The sequence below is a fragment of the Phyllostomus discolor genome, chromosome 3 (assembly GCF_004126475.2).
Source record: "Phyllostomus discolor isolate MPI-MPIP mPhyDis1 chromosome 3, mPhyDis1.pri.v3, whole genome shotgun sequence".
Taxonomy (NCBI): Eukaryota; Metazoa; Chordata; class Mammalia; order Chiroptera; family Phyllostomidae; genus Phyllostomus; species Phyllostomus discolor.
This window is the reverse complement of record NC_040905.2, coordinates 141,984,963-141,997,504: the sequence shown is the minus strand read 5'-3', so window position 1 is coordinate 141,997,504 and position 12,542 is coordinate 141,984,963. Positions and strand designations below refer to the sequence as shown.

General features: G+C 40.9%; 1 protein-coding gene across 4 annotated transcripts in view; it reads left to right on the top strand.

Moving 5' to 3' along the window:
* Nucleotides 1-12,542, top strand: part of IFT74 (intraflagellar transport 74) — a 108,241-nt gene that overhangs the window by 76,797 nt on the left and 18,902 nt on the right. The window lies entirely within an intron of this gene.

Genomic DNA, 12,542 nt, shown 5'->3' with positions numbered 1-12,542 from the left:
AGAGAGAGATGAAGTTTAATAATATGTTTTATTTAACCCACTGTATGGTCAAAATGATCAAAATATCATTTTAACATAATCAATATGAAAATAATCAATGAGATTTTTAAATCATAGCCCATCTAACTTTGGACTAGACACATTCAAATGCTCAAAAGCTGTTCATGGCTAGTGACTATCATTTGGATAGTACAGGCAGAGAGATTAGAAACAATACACAAAATTGACCTTAGCCTAGGATAAATTCATGTAAAAACTTGTATGGAATATTTCATTTTTTGAACTAGTGGATTCTAACTATCAGTGTTCTTTATGCTAACACATGTGGTGACATTGAATTAGTTATGTTTTTATTTGTCTACTTGGAATTACTTTGACAGTGAAATCATGGGGAATTAAACATAATTAGTATTTACACACTTAAAAATGATGACAGGTTCTTGAACTATGATAATGGACCCATATGTCCATTTTTCTGGAATCCCAAAATCTAAAAAGCTCTTGGCAGCAAAACCTAATCTGACTGGAACTGACATAAAGCTATTTATAGTCTTTAATTATCCTACCTAGTGTGACTGTTCATAGTTTTTGCTGCAGTGTTCATGTACTTGATGAAAAGATGCTGCCTCAGACCTTACTGTGGGAGTTATATAATAATGATCAATACATGCACTATACTACTTTTCTAAAATCAGAAGAATTCTGCATTCGAAATCACAAATTCCCTAGGCAATTTATTTAAGGGATTATAGACTTATAGATACACACCGAATGCTATTAATATATAATTGAATTTAAATTGATGATATAAGTGGACATTTGTTATTATTCTACACATGTAAGTATATTTTATCTTCCCAGATATGTTTAAAGCCTGTTTACCATGGTTTTATTTGTATATCTGAATTATATGCAAAAAAACTAGAGGAGGTAATTCTAATTTTGATTATTACCTACTATTGGTTTGATGACGAGTATTTTTTAATTACGATTAAAACAAAATTCACCATTTTAACCATTTTAAGTATACATCATAGCAGTGTTAACTCTGTGCACATTTTGTGCAACAGATCTCTAGAACATTTTCATTTTACAAACCTGACGCACCAATAAACAGCAACCCCACAACCACATCATATTTTCTGTTTCTGTGAGTTTGACAACTTTAGATATCTTATACAAAAGGAATCGTGCAATAGTTGTCTTTTTGGGAATGGTGCATTTACTTGTCATAATGTCCTTCAGGATCATGTATGTTGTAACATGTGACAGGATTCCTTTTTGTAAGGCTAATATTCCATTGTATTTACATACTACATTTTATTTATTCATTTATTTGGTGGTGGACCTTTAGGTTGTTACACCTCTCAGCTATTGTGAATAATGTTACATTGAACATGATTGTGCAAATATCTCTCTGAAATTCTCTTATCAGTTCTTTTGGATATATATGACTGAATATTCTTACCTCTTTATTTCTTTTTTTTTTACAAGCTAAAGAATTTTGTGTTTTATTATTCTATTTAGGAAATCTTTTCTTTTTTGAGTTTTCGAGCATAATTTTAAGTTCTTCATTTATTTAAGGTCAATATTAATTCAACTTTTTGCCTCCTTGAAGCTGTCTTTGTGTAAATGGCTGTTGAGAAACATACATTTTTAAAACGGTAAATGTCAATACCAAGGAATGAATTCAAATATCAGGACTTTGTATTCCTTTCATAATTTTATACCTTGTGTTGTATTTTCTTTTAAAAAAAATAGACATTATGTTTTCTCTGGAGATGCAGAGTTGAAAAAGAATTAGAACAGGTTTCAATGAAGATAAGATTTAGTTCATTACTATAATAAAGATTTTACTGAAAATTTCCCTTATTAAGGTTGGAATTTTCTTAACCCCTAGAATTAATTTCATTTACTCAGTTATGTTTTATGTTTATTAACCAAACATATAAATAATTTTTTCCTCTTTCCTTAACACCATCCCCATAAGAAATTCCTTGTATCTGGAAATCACAGTCAGAGGTTTATATTTTTTTCACTTTTTGGAGGTAATGAATTTTACATTTCCCTTTTGTGAATTGCCTCCCTTTTTGGTCTTTGAGGTTGTGACCAGAACTCACTTGATTTTCCTAGTGTACTGTATGTTTCTTAATGGGACAATATCACCACCAAGGGGGCAGATTGCTTCTTGGGGTAGAGTAAAAATATATTGGATATTATTATGCTTTATGGCCTTTCAAAGGGTCACTTACATAAACAGATAAAAATTATATCTCTAATCCAAAAAGTTTATGAGACAGAGGCAATTGGGTAAAAAGAAATATTCTAAAAAAAGTTTCCTTAGGTGGACAATCATGAAAAAAAAGTTCAATTTATAATTTTCTTTCTTGGTCCGATTTTGGAATTATCTGATTTTGGAATTAGGATAATTCTGGCCTCATAAAATAAGCTTGGAAGTCTACCCTCCTCTTGAATTTTTTTGGATTATTATGAGAAGGATAGGTGTTAGTTACTTGAATATTTGGTAAAATTCTCCTGTAAAGCCATCCAATCCAGGACTTTTGTTTCTGGGGAGTTTTTTGATTATTGCTTCAGTTTCACTAGTTGTAGTCTGTCTGTTCAGATTCTCTGATTCTTCCTAATTCAGTTTTGGAAGAATGCGTTTCTGTGGATTTATCCATTCTTTTAGATTGTTCAATTTGTTGGCATATAGTTGTTTGTAATATTTTTTTAAAATTCTTTGTATTTCTTTGGTACCAGTTGTTATTTCTCCTCATTTGTTTCTGATTTCATTTATTCAGGTCCTCTTTTTTTTTTCTTGATGAGTCTGGTTAAATCTTATTTGTTTTTTTCAAAGAACCAGTGCTTGGTTTCATCTGTCTCTTGTATTTTCTTAGACTCTATTTCGTTTAATTCCGCTCTGATCTTTATTATTTCCTTCTTTTTGCTCACTTTGGGCTTTCTTTGTTGTTCTTTTTTCAGTTCTTTTAAGTGTAAACTTAATTTGCTTATTTGAAATTTTGCTTGTTTCTTGAAGTAGTCTGGTAATGTGATGGATTTCCCTCTTAGGACTGCTTTTGCTGTGTCCCACAATTTTGGGTTGTTGTGTTCTCATTTTAATTTGTTTCAAGGTATCTTCTGATTTCTTCCTTGATCCCATCATTAACCCATTCATTGTTCGGTAACATGTTATTTAGCCTCCATGTTTTTGTGTGTTTTTCAATTTTTTTTCTTGTGATTGATTTCTAGTTTCATACCATTATGGTCATAACTGATGCTTGATATGATTTTAATCTTAAATTTATTGAGAATTGTTTTGTGTCCGAACATATGGTATTCTAGAAAATATTCAATGCTCACTGAAAAGAATGTATATTCCACTGCCCTGGGGTAAAATGCTATGAAGTTATCAATTAGATCCATTTTATCTAGTGTGTCATTTAAGGCCACTGTTTCCTTGTTGTTTTGTGTCTGGAAGATTTTTCCATGGATGTCAGTGTGGTTTTAAAATTTCATAATACTACTGTATTACTGTTGATCTCTTTCTTTATGTTCATCAAGATTTGCTTTACAAATTTAGGTCCTCCTTTGTTAGATGCATAAATATTTACAAGGGTTATGTCTTCTTGTTGGACTTATTCTGTAGTATCCTTCTTTGTCTCTTATTACAGCCTTTGTTTTAAAGTCTGTTTTTGTCAGATATAGGTATTTTCCCCTAGCTTTTTTTTTCATTTTCATTTTCATTTACATGAAATATCTTTTCCACCCCTTTACTTTAGTCTGTGTGTATCTTTTGATTGGAGGTGGGTCTCTTGTAGATAGCATATATATGGGCCTTGTTTTTTTTTTTTTATCTACTCTGCTACCCTGTGTCTTTTGATTGGAGCATTTAACCATTTACATTTAATATGATTATAGATAGGTATGTATTTGTTGCCATTTTATTCTTTATAACTAAGTTTGTCTTTTTTCTTTTTGTTTTTAAAGAAGTGCTTTTAATATTTCTTTTTTTTTCTAATATATTTTATTGATAATGCTATTACAGTTGTCCCATTTCCCCCCTTCTCTCCCCTCCACCCTGTACCCCCCTCCCACCCACATTTCCCCCTTTAGTTCATGTCCATGTGTCATACTTATGAGTTCTTTAGTTTCTACATTTCCCGTACTATTCTTGCCCTCCCCCTATCTATTTTCAACCTACATTCTATGCTACTTATTCTCTATACCTTTTCCCCCTCTCTCCTCCTCCCACCCCCCTGCTGCTAACCCTCCATGTGTCCTCCATTTCTGTGGTTCTGTTCCTGTTCTAATTGTTTACTTAGTTTCTTTTGGTTTTGCTTTAGGTGTGGTTGTTGATATTTGTGAGTTTGCTGTCCTTTTACTATACATGTCTTTTCTTTATCTTCTTTTCTTAGATAAGTCCCTTCAGCATTTCATAAAATAAGGGCTTGGTGATGATGAACTCCTTTAACTTGACCTTATCTGAGAAGCACTTTATCTGCCCTTCCATTCTAAATGAGAGCTTTGCTGGATAGAGCAATCTGGGATGTAGGTCCTTGTCTTTCATGACTTGGAATATTTCTTTCCAGCCCCTTCTTGCCTGTAAGGTCTCTTTGGAGAAATCAGCTGACAGTCTGATAGGAACTCCTTTGTAGGTGACTGTCCCCTTACCTCTTGCTGCTTCTAGGATTTTCTCCTTCGTTTTTACCTTGGCTAATGTAATGATGATGTGCCTTGGTGTGTTTCTTCTTGGGTCCAACTTCTTTGGGGCTCTCTGAGCTTCTTGGATTTCTTGGAAGACTGTTCCCTTTGCCAGTTTGGGGAAGTTCTCCTTTATTATTTGTTCAAATACGTGCTCAATCTGTTGCTTTTCCCCTTCTGATTCTGGTACCCCTATAATTCGGATATTGGAACGTTTAAAGGTGTCTTGGATGCTCTTAATCTTTTCCTCAATTTTTTGAATTCTTATTTCATCATGCTTTCCTGCTTGGTTGATTCTATCTTCCTTCTGGTCCACTGTATTGTTTTGAGACTCAGATTCCTTCCTTTCACTATTGGCTCTCCTCCGCGTGTCTTCCTGCATCTGTTTTATGGTAATCTGCATTCTTTCATCTAAATTTCGTCCAAAGTCAACCCATTCCGTGAGCTTTCTGATCACCAGTGTTTTGAACTGCACATCTGATAGATTGGCTAATTCTTGGTCGCTCAAAAGGATGAGTCCTGGGGGACTGATCTGCTCTGTTGAAAACATATTTTGTTTTTTTTTTCCCCTGTCTCTCCCTTTTTTTTTTTTCCGGTCTGGTTGCTCTTGTTATGGTGGGGGTCGGAGCCTTAGGTGCTCACTGGGGCTGGGCACCCCAGTCGCTAGATTGCGACGTTATATGTGGGGGCGGGGGCGGGAGCGGGAGCGGGAGCGGGGCGGGAGAAAACAATGGCGGTAGTTCCATTCTCCTGGACTCAGACCCTTGTCTGGGCCTCCGGGCCGCAAGTTCTGCCCTGGTCCACAATCGCCACCCCTCTGGGTCTGCCAGCCGCAGCTTGCGTACTCAGGGATCGCCACTGGGTTCTTGCGCCGGATGGCTTTTGGACCGAGTTCGCGCCAAACCTTCCCCCAACCTCCGCGCGCCGCTGACCCGAGCCAGCCCCGCGCCTGCCCGGCTCGTCTTCTCCTACCAGCCCGGATGAACGCGTCTACTTCAACTCCTTGGCTGCCCGACTTCCATTCAGATAAATCCTCTGCCGGATCTGGGTGTTATTCTGACTGTAAATTATTGTTGTAAATTATTGTTGTTCTAATCTTGGTTGTGCGAGGAGGTACGGTGCATCCACCTATTCCTCCATCTTCAGAAGTGCTTTTAATATTTCTTAAGTACTGGTTGAGTGGTAATGAACTCCTTTAACTTAACTTTCTGGGAAGCTCTTTATTTCTTATTTCATTTTAATGCATAGCCTTGCTAGGAAGAGTAGTCTTGTTTGTGGGTCCTTGTTTTTCATCACTTTGAATATTTTGTGCCAGCCCCTTCTGGCCTAAGTGTTTCTGTTGAGAAATCACCCAACAGTCTTATGGGAACTAACTCTTTCTCATGCTGCTTTTAAGATTCTCTCTTTGTCTTTAACAATTGCCATTTTAATTATGAGTCTTGGCCTGGGACTTTTGGTTCATCTTCTTTGGAACTCTCTGAGCTATCTGGACTTGTGTGTCTTTTTCCTTCACACACAAGGTTAGGGGACCTTTTAGTCATTATTTCTTCAAATAAGTTCTCAATCCCTTGCTCTGTTTCTTCTCTTTCTGGTACCTCTATACTATGGATGCTGTTATGCTTCATTGTATGCCAACAGTCTCTTAAACGATCCTCATTTTTATGTATTTTTTCTTTTTGCTGCTCTGATGGGATGTTTTCTGCTGCTTTGTCTTCCAAATCACTGATTCATTCCTCTGCTTCTTCCAACCTACTGTTAATTTTTTTCTAGATAGTCTTCATTTCATACATTCTCTTCTTTTCTGAATGGCCCTTTTTTATGGTTTGTATGTCCTTTTTCATGCTGTTTTCACCAAGTTCTTTGTAGCTCTCACTAAGTTCCTTAAGGATCTTTATAACAATTTTTTTTTAATTCTATATGTGGTTAATTGCTTGCCTCCATTTCATTTAGTTCTGTTTGTGGAGATTCCTCCTGTTCTTTTATTTAGGACATTTTTTTGTCTTTTAATTTTGGCTGCCTCTTTGTGCTTGTTTTTATATATTAGGTAGATATACTATGTCTCCTGATCTTGGTATGATGGCCTTAGTTAGTAGGTGTCTTTGGTATCCAGTGGTGCAATCTCCTTGATCACCTGATCTGGGTGCTCCAGCAATGTCCCTTGTAGGGGTTATATGAGCCCTTGTGTTATATTGAGTCTTGATTGCTAGTGTCTGATTTGTGTGTGGGTTCAACCCTCAGGCAGGCTGACTGTGAGGATAGACCTTGAGCACAGTGTTTGAGCTGTCATTTATGGCAGACCACAAAAGCAGAATTCACCTTTGCAGGGTCTGGTGCCTACCAAGACCTCCCGTTGGTTATGCTGCTTATGAAGTCAATTAGGTCCCGTGCTGATGTTGCCTGAAGCTGTTCACTGAGTGTGTTGGTTCTGGGGCCTCTTGGGAGGGATTTTGGTGTAGGTCAATATCAGACACTGCCTGTGATTGGCCCTGGGCAACCTGTTTGGAGCTACAAAGCTGTCCATAATTTGTGACTATCTTCGCTATGCCCGGGTGTGTGTGGGAAACACCAAGCAGTGCACCAAGACTGGTTTCCACCAGCACCAAGTCCTGGGGCAGGTCAGCAAAAGGCCCAAGGCACCCTGAGATTTGCCTCTGCCTGCCTCCACCTGCTAACTGACTGTTACGCTCAGTAACTGAAAGAGCCTCTGGTGATAATGATGTTGCATGATGAAGGGTCTCAGTGAGTCACCAGGTAGGGGAGAGTGTTGTTCACCTGATTGATACAGGTTCATTTTTGGTGCCAGTGCTGTATCTGAGGTCACTGAGCAAAAGTCCGAGGGTATACCAAGTCTAGCTGCTATCCTCTAGGTGTCTGCAGACCTTTGTGGTGGGGTAGAGTTTCAGGAAATCTTCAGGGTGAAGCCAGCAGAGTTTATCTGGCCCAAAGAGACCATGATTTGGCTGTGTGGAGGGAGAGCTCTGCCCCATTCTTCAGGCATGCAAAGGAAAAAGGGCCCCTGTCCTAGAGCCACACAGCTCAGTCTGTCCCAGATTCTGCTGGGAGCCTGAGCCCAGCAGGCCAGGACCACTGGGAGTCAGGAGGATGGGGCTAGTATATCTTCTGTGAGGGGGAGTGGCAGTCAGGCTTAGGGGAAAGAGGGAGGAATGGCCCCCAACCGCAGAGCAATATAACTCAGTCACTGACAGTCTCTAAGTCTGCACCCCTGGACCTCTACACCCTAGCCCAGGCAGCTGACTCCTCAGCATAGTGTGAACTGTGTAGAGCGGGGGCAACAGGGAGTCCAGAGGGTAGGTCTGTTGCATACCCCCTGGCTGATGCCACAAGGAGGGGAGTACTCCACCCTAGAAAGATGATGTCTGCAGTTTGGGAGAAGAACTCAGCTACAGGATCTGGCAGCTTTCCCTTCAGCTCTCCCCGCAGAAACATAAACCCCAGTCTCTGCTCACAGGATTCTGGTCGGCTTCACCCTCCCTCCACCACAGCCCAGGGTGGGTAACTGTGAATGAGATTTTGTGTATTGACCCTTTAAGAAGGCACCTGTGTCTCTAGTAGACTCATGTCTCCCTGGTGAACAGAATCCCCAGTGATTTTCACAGCCAGATGTTACATGTGTGCCTCTTACCAGTTCTGGTCTCTGGGCTATGGAGCCTGGTGTGATGTTGAGACCCCACACTCCTCATTGGGAACCTTTTTACCTGAGATATCCATCTCAGCCTCTGCCATGGGAGCGTGGCCAGCACTTTCCACATCTCCAACCTTCCTACCAGTCTCAATATGGCTTCTTTTGTAAGTCCTTGGGTATAAAACTTTTATTCAGCAGTCTTTAGTTGGGTACTTGGTGTTAGGGTGGTTGGTGACATGGGTGGTGGAAGAATTCACAAAATAAAAAATGTAGAGAATAAATTTTTTTATTCAATCTCCAAGAAAGGAGAGGGGCATGGTGTGAAGAGATACACCAGCATTGAGGGGTGGAGGCTTTGAGCTTTTATTGGATTGTAATTGGATTAAAGAGGGTGGCAGGATTGCTGTTGTGTGGCCCCTGGGCTATTGCTGCATTATAATATGAGGCTGCAGTTTGTTCCAGTTATCTTCTGCTTGTGGCTGTAGGGAGCATTTAGCTCTGTTCTTGCTTTCCAGTAATCTCCAGCCCTGGGGACAAGCTCAGAAGAGTAAAATGGGAGTCACGTTTAAGAAGGTCACAGGCCTGCTCAGCAAATGGTGCCACGATAGCAAATGGCCCTAGTTTTACCCTTTTACTCGGGTTGATAGTTCTGTAATTTAGTTGTCATTCACATTTGGTCCTGAGAGGAAGTGAATGTCACTTCCACTTACTCTGCCACCATCTTGGATCCCCACCATCTGCATATCCTCTGTGGTGAGGAGTCTTTCCAGGGCTTCTGCACATTTTTTAACTTGGTTGTTTGTCTTATTGTTAAGGATTAAGAGGTTTTATACTAGTTCTTTAACAGATCTGTGTTTTGAAAACTTCAAGTCTGTGACTTATATTAAATTTGATTAGGAGACCGACTTCCACAAAAATGTCCTCCTCTTCCCTCTCTCCTGCTACTTTTATCATCAAGGCTTTACTCTCTTCCTCCTGGTATGTCCCCGTGTTCTCTGCTTGGAGGGTCCCATTTCTGGGCAGACAAGGTGTTATGTCACTGACAGTGGTCTCACCTGGCACCCTCAGACCAAATGAACTCACCTAACCTGACTTTGAAGGAGACAAGGGCTCTCTCCCTCATGGCCACTGAGCAGAGCCCACTCACAGAAGCTGAATGTGTTGGGTATGTGGGCTGGGGACTGGCACAGGGCCAGGGCAGGGAACACTACTGGAGGACCTTTGTGGTTTGGATGCTGTGGCCTGTCCTAAAGCCTTGATCCTAGTGCTCTGACCTTCTGACACCCTCTGTTAGGCCCCTTGTAAGGTGAACAAACTCAAGTAGGTCCTGCTGTTGCGACTGAGAATTTCACTTGTTAGAGCACGTTCACCAGGTGGTCTCTGTGACTGGCTGAGCCTCCCTAGACCTGCTTGCTGACTGAGAGGAAGGGTCAGCCCTTGGAAGGGCAGGAAGCAGGCCTGAATGTGCAGGCTCACACCCTCTTGTTTCCTGAATGGCAGGGCCAGGCTGCTCAGCTCAGTTGAGTTATGGAGCAGGTGGGGCTTTGTGGGTTAGAGGTTGGGGATGGGGGACATGGAGCAGGGCAGAGGCAGGATGTATGGATGGGACCTTCCAGCTAAGCATGTCACTCTCAGATACCTTCATCTCCTCCACTTTCAGCCCCTCCTTCTCTCTCCCTACTCCAGGTCTCGGTACGCTGCATCCCTGCATTCTCAAACAAGACTCAAAGGGAACAAGGTAACATTGGATATAGGGAACTGCCCCAAACAGCTTTAAAATCATGTTTACATTAGACTGAGAATCTCCACTTCTAGAGACCTGTCCTAAATAAATAAACATTTATGCATGCAGATGTTCCCTTCAGTACAATGATGGGAGTCAAAAATAAAAAATGATTGTTCCATGGCAGGGTCTTTGGAAATACTGACGTGGGGACACAGAACATACTAAAGAGGAAGAGAACTGACTAGCAAGGCCATTCCCTAGGGAAATGAGGTTCTGGAAGGGCATATACCCAGGAATCCTCTGCACCCAACACTCACAAATGTACATACACACACATGAACACGCATAAGCACCCCCATGCATGCATGAGTGTGGGAACACAGGTACACATACATGCACGTGCCAACACTACATGCACACTGGGAAAGAACTGGAATGATGAGCACCCCCTGTTCTTGATTCTGAATTGCTTTTGAATGCATTATTTTCCTATAATAAACCTTTATTATTTTGTTATAAGTCCTTTAAAAGTAAAAACTAAATACTGTATTTCCTCCATATTTGTGATAAATAAATAACATTAAACATATGACTTTAATATTTTTAGAACTATCAAAGTCATGCATGCATTATAAAAAATTTAGACATCACCTCAAGAAGGTGAGATTTGCAAATTCTGCCCCAGAGGTGACCATTGTGAGTGGCTTGGTGGGTATCTTTCAGGCTCTATTTGTCTCATTCTGTTTTTCTGTCTCTGTCATACACAGACTCATTCTCATACATGTCTATATACCTGTTAAAATCACACATATGTGGCCTAACATGTAGGACCCTGATACACACAGTTGGTCCACATGTCTCAGATAAGAGGATCCTTGAGGTCTTTATCTATCAGCATGTAGAAACCCCTACACCCATATTAGGGGCTGCCCAGCTTCCCTTGTCCATGTGGACCAGCATTGGTGGTACCCATCCCCTCCCCATGGACATTAGTGTTTTTTTTCTAATTCCTGGCTACTTCATCAGTGCTCAGTGATGGGTAGTCTCAAAAATACATCTTTGAAAAATTGTGCAAGAATTTTTGTGGAGTAATCTCCTAGAATGATCCCTGCCAAGTGGAGCTGTGCACCTATGGAACTCTGACGGGTGCTGCACACTGCTCTCCCAGAGGAGGGGCCTTTTCTTTTTCTCTCCAGGGGACCTCCTGGGGCCTCTGCTTCCTCATTTTGTCCCCAGGCTGGTCGCCACCAGACCAAAAGGCTGAGGTCTGATGGTGACAGTGCTCTGTCCCCAGTGTTTACAGTGTTGTCCTCACTGGGGAGGTCAGGCATCTCTGTCATGTAGAGATGGGTGCACTGCCTCTCACTGCAAGTGTACATGTTTGCTCTTTGTTACTTTAGAAAACATCACCTTTTGAGTTTTCTGCACCACAGGGATGTTAAAGCTTCTCTAGTCTTGGGTTGTGAGCAGTGCTTTCCAGCTTGTGGTTTGTCTTTTCAGATTTCTGCATTTTTCTTGTTTTTGCTATGGGCATGGGAATAGCCAGCCTGACTGGCTTCTGGCTCCAGGGTCACACTTAGCACAATGGTGTCTACCCTGAGATGATACATACACTTACTAAAAGGGCTTTTCGTTTTACATCTGGCATCTAATCCATCTGGGATTTCCCTTTCCAATAACAAAAATGTGGTTTCAAATAAAAACAAGTAAAAATATGTGAGCAAACACACAAAAAAAGACACCTATTGTAGTAAGATTCCATTTATAGAATACATCTAGAATAAGCTTGAGTTCTGCAATGACAGGGACTGGCAGCCAGTTGGGAGGCCTCAAGGCCCTCCTGCTCTAGTTGCTGCTGCTTTTGCCACTGGACTTTTTACTCCCCAATGCAGCCCAGGCCTGTGTCTGCACAGATCTCCATCTAAAGGAAATGAAATTTACCTCCAGAGCGGGAGATAAACCTCAAGCAGAGGGTGCGGCCCACACTCCATGTCCACCTAGCCAGCTTTGACCTGGGGTATGAACAAGACTGGCCCACCAGGCTTCTGGCCCCTCCTTTGCCTGTTCCTGCTCAGGGTAGGCCCTCCCCACGTGAAACCTCCTTCCACACACAGATTAGGACAGGACATAGGGCTGCTTGGATGGGGTCAGGGTGGTAGCCTGGCCTCCAAAAAAGCACCTGGACTTCTCAATGCCTCTGGGTTCCACTGTGAAAAGGGCTTCAACCATCAGGGCTGAGTCTGGATTTGTCAGTGACAGTGTTCAAACATACATTCAGGGCTTCCTTTTATTTTCTGGGAGTTTTTTGATTAGTGCTTGGATTTCATTATTTGTAATTGATATATTCAGATTTTCTGATTCTTCCTGATTCAGTTTTGGAATATTGTTTGTTTCTAGGAATTTATCCATTTGTTCAGGTTATGCAATTTGTTGGCATATAGTTGGTCATAACAGTTTCTTACAATCCTTTAT